This window comes from Symsagittifera roscoffensis, chromosome 1 (assembly GCF_963678635.1).
Source record: "Symsagittifera roscoffensis chromosome 1, txSymRosc1.1, whole genome shotgun sequence".
Taxonomy (NCBI): Eukaryota; Metazoa; Xenacoelomorpha; order Acoela; family Convolutidae; genus Symsagittifera; species Symsagittifera roscoffensis.
The window spans coordinates 99,948,213-99,959,081 of NC_087062.1; positions in this window are offsets into that span (position 1 = coordinate 99,948,213).

Sequence of the window (10,869 nt, forward strand, 5' to 3'; positions counted from 1 at the left end):
ATTAGGCTAAGTTTAGCCCGTGTTTAACCAACAACAGTTGGACTACTAATCTAGTGATGTGGAAGTTTATCACAACAATTGGGAGTAATAACGACGTTATCACAGAGAAAGCACGGAATCGGAGGCTCGACCCCCCAGAGACAATATATGGTGATGGACTGTGATAAACTGACTTTTTAGCTACTCTGATGCCATAAACCTTTGAATTAACACCGGTATTATTTGATATTTTAGAATATGAGTAGCTAGAAAGAGGAAAGGTTCAATCCATCTCCAATGAATTAATATAAAACTGTCACCAAAACATAGTAAAATAGGATATTCGAGCCGTGTTTTTAAAAGAAATTATGTAGACTGTGGATCCGAGACCCAGCTATGTGGTTGTATTCGCATGTAAACGGAAGCTGATTAAAAGTCGTTTGGCCGATGGCCTTAACATGGTAACTTCTTACTTAGCCCTAGACAGACCAGAAAATCAACTGGCTAGGTCGATACGGTGAATTTAGGTAACTGACGCCGGCCAGTCGTCAATAGGTACTTTTTCTACGCTCCGTCACTGTGTAGTATTTGGGCGAATGTTACATGCAGTCATTCTTTGAAGCGGATTTTCAAGAAATCTAACCGTATCACTCGAAAATCAAGTAATCTGGGCTTTAAAAGCTGTTGCAATCGCGCAAATTATGACTCATCATCCGACTTCAACTTAAAACATAATATGATGTCAATTTGAATGTTTCTTGACTCGAAATTGGTTTGCCATCAAAGATGAAAAAAGCAAATATGAAAATTGTCAACTCAAAGAAAACCCAAGAACAATAGAAAATATTACTTAGTTGAAAGATATAACAGTAAATACCTGGAAGTTTTTTTTTCAATTGATCAGCAAAAATTTGGTACAAATTTCATCAAAATATATCCTCAGATGACGTACTGTCTTCAAAAAAAATGTAAGGTTTAAGAATCACTTTATTTATCTCTATTTAAGGAAATTTATACTGAAAACCTATGCTAAACTGTCATGGAAAGACTTCAACTGATTTGAGTTTTCTTCATTGTCTTGTTAATACTTATGTGTTGCTATTGTATAATTATGTGTAATTTGAAAATATGTAAAAATAGAAGTAAAATGTGAAGCTGACTTACACCACTTGCCTCTTGAAATTTATTTCACACTGCTAATAAAGTGTTCTTTTTACTGTATCATCATCTCGGAAAAACGCATGGATAAAAACAAGCGTAATAAGATATTTGACAAATTTAGATTCATATGTAAAACCATGGACTTGAATCTTCTACTTTTTTCTTCTGCTAAAACCTTAGCGAATGATTTGGAAAAAGTTCAGGTAACTTTACCTGCAAATACAGCTGTCAACGGGCGGCAACTTGCAGAAATTATTTACCAACAGCATCCTTTCTTGCTGCCGTTGAAAGGAAAATGCATGTTGGCAGTGGATTTGCGTTACATTGAAAATCTAGATGAACCTCTTGAGTTGACACAGGCATCTGAGCTTGTTTTCATTCCTCCTGTCAGCGGAGGTTGATTCCAATACTACGAGAATTAAGTATTGGCTCTTTCGTGCTATCTATGTAATCTCCAAAGCAAAAACGTACTTCAGTTTCATTAAAATAGTATCGTTCATCTATACTCCAGCATTTTTGTTGAATCTATTTTTTAAATAACTACTTATAGCAGCGGATAAGGTGTCACTAACAGCCGAGGCAAATTCGAAATTAGTAATTGGATTTCACGAAGAAGTGTACTATAAATTTAGCATTTTTACCCTTGCGATAAGATTGGGTATTGTAATCGGGTACTAGACTTTTTCCCCGTAAATATCTTTGTTCACAGAATGGTCAAAGTTAGAAGTGGTTTATTTAGGTTCAGTTCATGTTGAGATCTAATTTCGTTGTGTCTCCGGCACACCTGGCCTGGAGGTAACGAATACGCCTGGGACAGCAATGGTGGGTTCGAAACTGACAGGACCTGTTTTTTTTTTCAAACGGGAAATATTCAGTTTCAAAAAATGTCGGCTTTTTATTTGTCTGCTATGTTTTGGCGTCTTAGTTGCCACATCGTTTAGATGTTATTTTTTGCTGTACGCTTTTCACATTGTAGTTGCTTTTAGTGTTTGATTCATTTGCTGTTTGTAATTTCTTGAATTCATATATTTTTCTTTGTTTTTCGCTTAAAACTTGATTCTGCCCAAATGATTTCGACTTAAATATGAAACGTCTGAAAACTCAGCGGATGCTGTACTCTATAAAACCAACATCCTACAGGAAGCAAAAGGTTCTAGAGCTATAAAAGATTGTCCTTGAAGACGCTGAACGCGACAAAACTGACTATCAAAACATTCTGTTCTCAAATCGGATTACAAATTTTTTATTTAAACATTTTGAATCAATGAATAAAACGGCAAATATTCCGATGAATTTCGGCTAGAAAAGACAGCAAACAATATGCAAGACAAAGCTGAGCTCTTTAGTTATTCTTTCCAATCCGTCTTCTCGCATCCAAATTCACAATTTGATTGCACTACTGGTAACCCTGATGGCGCGCCAACTTTAAATAATTTTGCTACCTCCAAGAAACTTATAAGATCGATCCTCGAAGAGACGGACATAACAAAATCGCGAGGTCCAGATACTATTCTACCAATCTTCTTCCAGAAACTATCAGAACCAATGAGCAATGCGCTTCATATCATCTTCAAGGCCATTAAACGAAACAGAGCAATTCCAGATGAATGGAAAGTCGGAGCCGGGTCGCCTAAAAAAAGATGAGAAACATCTCGTTGAAATTATAGATCTGTTACCTTATTGATTTTCTCATGCAAGGTCTTAGAAAAATGTATGAATGTACCTCTCTATGCCCGCTTTGAGAACTTTGTAACTATTCCTCAACATGGCTTTATCAAAAACAAGTCTGTACAAACAAACTTACTAATTATATCTTCGGTATATTCATGAATCCCTTGACGACAAACCGAGTACTGACATAATTGCTTTCTACACCGACTTTGCGAAAGTTTTTGACAAAGTTCCACACACTGAGTTAATCTTCAAATTGAGAAAAATAGGTGTAGGTGGATGCTTTCTCGACTTACTGCTTAACTACCTGGAGAACAGTAAGCACTTTGTGCGGCTAGGGAATATGCAATCAACCAAGCTCAATATATCAAGTGGTGTACCTCAAAGCTCGGTCATTGGTCCACTTCTCTTTTGCTTTTTGATCATTGACCTACCAGAGTCATTCCGAAGTTCTTACGCTGTTATTCGCTGATGACCTAAAATTCATCACAAAAACTGACTCAAACTTGAAATTTACCTTGATCTAAAAAGGCTGGAGAAATAGATAGGCTTCAACAAAATGAAGATATGGAACCCGCCGCAGTCATGAAAGACCTTGGAGTAGCCACATAGATGAAAATCTCAAAAAATTTATTAAAATACTACATTTTGTCAAGCGGAACACCTCAGCAAATACCATTCCTCATGGAAAACTTTCTCTTCAAATCAATGATTCTGCCCATCATCAGCTAAGTATCGCCATGTATCCATCTCACTAAAACATCACTTCATAAGCTAGAAACATTCAAAAACGCGTGCCAAAATGGGTGCTACATGACTATTCGACGAAATACCAATCGCTGCTAGAAAAAGTCAACATGTTCCCTCTATCTCTATTTTTCCAAATTCTTGATCTATTAGAACTTTCAAAAATATATCAAACATCTGCAACCGACATCAAACTTTTGAACTCTTCCAGCAGTTGTCGATCATTAGTGGAGAAGTTCGAAGTCCCTAAAGTAAGAATGTAAAAAGCACGAACTGAGTTCTGCTTCAGAACATAACGAGTTGCCAACTATCTACCCCCATGTGTAGACTTCTACAATCCACTCGGACTTAGAAATCGCAATAACAAATTCTTTTGGGATTACTTCAGAAACAAATACAATCACCACAGTTCCTGTATATGGCAGTACGCATGTGACTGTCACTCATGCAGAAACTACTGGAGACATTGGGGTTCATAGGAAGAGATTCCTCCATGGACACGGAAAATCCAGAACAACAACAACAATTATATCGACTTAGTGACCTAATGGTGATTAGCTTCAAGGTAAATATAATTTTAAAGCTCACAAAATTGCTAAAATCTTAACAGAAATACTAGTTCAAGTTTTTCATGGCCACGCTTTTTTGTTTTTCTTTTTTTTCTCGGCTTGATAGGTTTCCCAAATTATAACAGCTTATTTTCCTCGTGTTGATTTTTTTCGACTTGAAGGGTTTCTGTTAAGGTATTTTCGGCTTTGTTACTGCTTGGTAAATTTTATTCAGATTCGAATTTCACATTCTTTTGTCCTGGCATATTTTTGTTTCAAAACTAGCTTGATTTATTTTGATCGATCTAGTTTTTTCGACAATTTTGATTTTTTCAGTCATTTTCCGAGTGGCTTACTATCGCATGTGGTGTGAAGCGCTGCTTGGCCACCGTGTACATATTGAAATAAAAAGGGCCAGTTTTTTGTCTCTTAGTCTATTTAGTTGTCTGAATCTGATGTTGTACAGATTTCAGATAAAATGCCTCCTCTCCCTGCTCCAGATCCTTCGTTTGTTTTACGGAAGGATAGTCATTTCGAAAATCAAATTAATCACATTTCTTTTATGGAACATCCATTAGAAGGCCTCTGTGTTCTCCTTTCCGACCAATCGGGTAATATTGATATCTGGCAAATTGAAAGCAAGAGGCGGCGTAAGAAAAGTCTGCATATTTTCGATTATTGTCCAAAATTTTCTGGCCAAGTCGGTTTGATATGGACTGAAGTTATATTTCGTATTGGCAGCGAGAATTGCTATCTGCTAACGCAATGCAGAGATGGAAGTGTCTATGTATTCACAATTTCACTCGATTGTGACCTCGAGCAGAAACAGTGTATACGTTACTCTTATAAATTAACCACAAATTTTTGCGCTTTTTGTAAATGCGACTTACTTGATACTGAAGCGAATTCTATTTTGGTAGTCCCTGTTGACAAATCAGGTGACAATTTTTTCAGCGTCTATAATTTGCACGATGCTTTTGAGTGCGGAATTAATGAAGTTTTATCTACGCAGCTCTCTGAAATAAAATGCCCGAAGGATTATGGGCTACCAATGAGTGTATCGCTGACCACTTGTTTATCTCATCCTTTAAGGTTGGTCATTGCATTAGGTTAAGCAATCTATACTAAATGCGCTTTACTATACTAAATTTAAATGCGTGTGACTCGTATCTCTTACCCTGTTTGTTGCATTTTTAATGAAAGAATTTATCAGAGTAATGAAAGTAGTGAGTTCTCTTATATAGGTCTTGCTGATTTTTTTTGCGCTTATTTTTGATTTTTTGTGGTTTGACTTGTAATTTCTTTTTAAGTTCAGTGCATTTCCATTGTTAACAGAAGGCAAACTCCTCTATCGATCAGCAAAAATGTAAAGGTCACGAAAAACATGATCGACTTCTAATTTCGAAAATGGAAATTAATTATCAGATTTTTCAGTGAAATAAAGTTTCACCTATTGATCCAGTTTTCTCAAATTGGGTTAATTTCAATAAAAAAAAGTGTCTATCATAAATTGTTATACAAATTCAAAGCGCTTTTAGGCCATCTATTTTTTTCTTCGAAGATTTTTGGAAAAAAAAAACAAGTCAGCTGTTGTTTCAGTTTCCTTGCGTTCATTGGGCTTTTCCAACTGTCAATTGGATATGTTTTGCATGTTAAAGCTATATCGTATACTGCATTGCTTTAGAAGTTAGATCGATTTTCCAGTTTATGAATGCTGGGCCAATTGAAAGGCTCGAATTTAAATCTGTAGCTATGATGCCAGCATGGAAGGAGAGGAGGGCAGTGTAGTGTAGTATAAAGATTGGATTCATTCGTAGCATCAGCCATATCAATATGTCATGATTTTGACCTTAAGCAACGATGTCCGATACTTTCTTTATTTTGGAGAAAACTTGGTTTTTATTTTTCCGAAAAAATTGACCTTGACCGAGTTTTGAGCACGCATCTTATCTTTCGGACAATTTGAAAAAGATGAGGCTAAGCAGGCTTACAAAATCTTATTTTATGCTTAATTAAAGGTGTGAAAAACTATTTTTACCCGAGTAAAGTTAGTTTTTTTAAGCGATTTGGAAATCAAAATTCAAAAACTTTCTGCGAATATTTTTTTGAAGATTTTTTTGTTTCGTTTTTCTGGTCATTTTCTATAAAAACTGTTTTCCAATTGGCCTATTTTTCTATAAATGTCGAATATGCCTAAGTGCTTTTTTTCCGTTCAGATCTTTTTATCAATGCAAGTAGAAAAAACGGGTCGTTTATGGTCGTAATACCATTACAAATATTATTCTAGAAGCGAAAATTAGAACGGCATTTAATTTAATTCAGAGCAGCACACTTCTTTATTAGACTGAAGTTGATTAGTATTTTACCAGATAATGTATCAGAATTGAATGAGAAAGAATAAGAGCAGTTTTAATCTGAGAAAAGTCTCACGAATCCTCATTAAATGATAGTTACACATTTTTTCACAGAACTTAATCTTGCTGCCAAGGTGGCAGAGCTGTACGTGTTCATTTAATCATGTTTAAAAGTAACGAAAGAAGTTCCAGAGCGTTGCAGACAGAGCCTACAGGTTTGTGTGGAACAATGGAAAACCTCACACACTGATAAGGATGCAGAATGAAGGAGTCAACAGCTACGAGATCCGCAGACAGTTGAACATTGAATCGATAAGGACTAAGATCGAGTGCAGAGCATTAGAGCGAATGGGCCACGTTCTCAGAATGTCGGATGAGAGGATTGTGAAGAAAGCCGTGCTCGGATCCTGGGACATGGAGAGGACACGTAGTGGGAACTCGCGAGGCAACACCATCCAGTACTGGCGCAGACTGCTGAAAGAAGCGGGACACGAAGACGACAACAGCGAGAACCTCACCAATGACCGGAAACGATGGAAGAAGACCGTTACAGATCGCAGGACGTTCCTCAAAAACTGGGAGACGCAAATGTGCAACTGGCACAGAGGATCGGAAAAACCGGCCCGCTCACAATGGAATAGAGAGAGAATAAGTGACAGCGGTTGGCCTTGCCGCTGGGACGGATGCGACAAGATGTGCGCAACAAAAGGAGGACGGACGAATCACGAGAGAAAAGCACACAGAAGGGAGTCAGTGGACTACAAGTGTCCAAAGTGCAACGACAGTTTTTCGGACCAGGCTGCTCTGACAAACCACTTCAAGGCGTGCCAAGGAGGGCAGGGTGGGTTCTGTCCGAAGTGTCAGAGGTCCCTGTCGTTGAGCAACATGGCAAGACACCGGAGGACCTGTCGAGGAGAACACCCGACAGCCCCAGAAGTAACCAACGCCATTATCACAGGACGATTCGCCGGAACGAGAGCCAGAATCAAATGCGAAGAATGCGGTACTTGGGTGACAAAAAACAACATTTCAAGACACTGGAGTACATGTCCTGGAAACTGGGAATCAAGGCCCCCCACGGGGCGTAAATGACAAAAGAAGAAGAAAGATTGGATTCATTCGTAGCATCAGCCATATCAATATGTCATGATTTTGACCTTAAGCAACGATGTCCGATACTTTCTTTATTTTGGAGAAAACTTGGTTTTTATTTTTCCGAAAAAATTGACCTTGACCGAGTTTTGAGCACGCATCTTATCTTTCGGACAATTTGAAAAAGATGAGGCTAAGCAGGCTTACAAAATCTTATTTTATGCTTAATTAAAGGTGTGAAAAACTATTTTTACCCGAGTAAAGTTAGTTTTTTTAAGCGATTTGGAAATCAAAATTCAAAAACTTTCTGCGAATATTTTTTTGAAGATTTTTTTGTTTCGTTTTTCTGGTCATTTTCTATAAAAACTGTTTTCCAATTGGCCTATTTTTCTATAAATGTCGAATATGCCTAAGTGCTTTTTTTCCGTTCAGATCTTTTTATCAATGCAAGTAGAAAAAACGGGTCGTTTATGGTCGTAATACCATTACAAATATTATTCTAGAAGCGAAAATTAGAACGGCATTTAATTTAATTCAGAGCAGCACACTTCTTTATTAGACTGAAGTTGATTAGTATTTTACCAGATAATGTATCAGAATTGAATGAGAAAGAATAAGAGCAGTTTTAATCTGAGAAAAGTCTCACGAATCCTCATTAAATGATAGTTACACATTTTTTCACAGAACTTAATCTTGCTGCCAAGGTGGCAGAGCTGTACGTGTTCATTTAATCATGTTTAAAAGTAACGAATATAGTGAGTACTCTTTTAAAGGTCGTGGTGATTTTTTTGTGTGTTTTGTTTCAGGAAAAAGAAAGTCTTAAAATTTATTCACGCTCAAAATTTTTGGATTTTTTTGCGGTTTGAATTTTGATTTCTTTTGAAGTTCACTTCATTTCCTTTGTTTAGAGGAATATTAACTCCACCATCGAACAGCAAAAATGGAAAGGTCATGAATAACGTGATCGACTTCTTGTTTTGAAAATGGAATATAATTAATAATTTACTTATGGACCCAGTTTTTGCAAGTTAATCAAAAAATGGTCAAACATAAACTGCTGATGAAATTGAGAGAGCTTTAAGGGCAAATATTTTTCTTTAAAGCTCGCAAGTTTTCAAGTTTTTGTTTCCTTGTGTTCACAACTCTTTTTCAACTGTCAGCTATGTTTAGAATTGTGGCCGCTTTCGAAATCGGATGTGTTGTCATCTTTTCTCTGGAATCGACAGAAGTAGTTGGTTGCCTAAGTCTGCAGAAAGACAAAAGTGTGGCCTGTCCTCTCACTTGTATTGCTCTTCGTCCTGACTTCTCTCAAATTGCAGTTGGGTCCGCTGAAGACACTTTGTCACTTCTCAACGTCTATTCGAACGAAAGCGGGGTTGACTTGGAAGTTTTGAAGGCAGTTAAACTGACCAATCCGGGCGTGAGCTGTGTTGCCTTCAGACCTGATGACGGCCGCCTGTTAGTCAGTGCAGGATGGGATTCCAGATTGCGATATTTCTCAACCAAGTCCTTGAAGCCTCTGGCTGTTTTAACCTGCCACACATCAACTGTAGTGGCTCTGCGGTTCTTGGGAAAGAGACTTTTTTCAGCCTGCAAAGAAGGGAAAATCGCTTGCTGGGATCTATATGACAACCAGTAGACTTGAACCAAAACGCGTGCACTTTTGAGATAAAAGTTTTCACGTTGATTTACCAAATTAACTGAGCTCAATTTTTAATGTCTTGTAATCGCGAACTATACTTTTTTCGGCTCTTTTGCACTTCCTACCACATTTGAATTTCAGCTTTGAAAAACTAATTTTACGTTGTCATAATGAAACAAAATTTTGCATGGTGAATTAACTAACTATTAGGAACACATTTGTTCCTCATAGCTTGCATCGTAACATCACGCATTCAGCCTTTATAACACGTAAGACAACAGATAATGGAAAATGTGAAACGTGGGGAGAGTGGAAAAGAGCCATTTTTCCCGTAAACAAATTTTTTTAAACCATTTTTCAACTTTACTGTTGAATCTTAACAACTTTCAGTTTCCTTCGCACTGGGCTTAGAGGTAACGCTGTCGTCTTTGCACCCATAGGTCCTAGACCGAATCCCGGCCGGACTTTGTTTTTTATGTATGTATGGAATTGAATTTTTTTTTCGAGTTTAAAACTGATTTGTCGGACTTTAATATATCTGCTCTTTTGCGGCTTAGTTGCCATATCGTTGGTTTTCCTTGTGCTGTGAGCAAGTATCACAGGAGTTGCAAGTGTTGTTCATTTAGTTTCAGGGGGACTTGAAACTTTCAAATGTTCTTTTATGAAATCAATTTTTTTTTCGGTTCAGCTAGTGTCTTCTCAAAGTTTGTCGGATTTGCTGGAACCCCTCCAACCGTGACCGAAGTGGGATTCGACATGTGACTAAACTACTCGGCCACGGTGGCTCGATATGAATCCGCTTCGTAGGTTTTCTCCCGATGCTAATTACCATTGCGGCAAGCAAGGCTAATGCAATAGTTACAAGACTTGTTTGTCCCGTAAATAACTTTGTTCACAGGATCTTCAAATTTAAGATCTCAATTTCCAATATAGCCAAGTTGCACGTCAGCACATGCTTGCAATTTGCCTTTTTAACGGCTGTTCGAGAGCTAGTGGAGCCATAGTCTACAGTTGAAACAGTTTTCAAAAATAAATTGATTTTTTTTGTCGGCATTATTGATTTCGTCCCAATTTTTGACCGCTTACTTGCCGGGTGTTTTTTCTTCTTTTGTTGATTAGTTTCTTCATTTTCAATTATGCTTTTTGTTTTCCGGTTTTTAAACACGACAAAACTTTTTGTTAATGAATTAAAAACAAAATTGCATTAATTTTTAATTTTTCGAATGAATGGCTTCTGGAGGGTTTTTAATCTGAAAGTGCGCGGAATCAAATTTTTTTGTTATCTAGTTGAGTAATGTTATTTGAAATTGATTCAAATTGATTGGATAGCGCTTGTTTTAAAATAAAATGTGAACAAAATTTTCGAAAAATTTCATACGTTTTTGGGTTTTTTTAACTGTTTTGTCAGCAAAGGAATGTGGCGAAGGTCGCGCAACCTTTAGGATTGTGAATCTTTCTGACTGAAATTTTGAAAAAAGTTTTTTGCAAATAGTTTTTTAGCTTATTTTTGTGGCGATTTGAGTTTTTTTGTGGCAATTAAATACAATTTTTGCATTCATTTGTTTTAAATTTTTTCGTCAATTTTTTCTTTAAGTTTATAGCAAATAACGGAAAGAGCCTTTTCTTATCCCCAATTTTCCTTAACTTCCCGAGTGCATTTAAATACTTTTGGGGG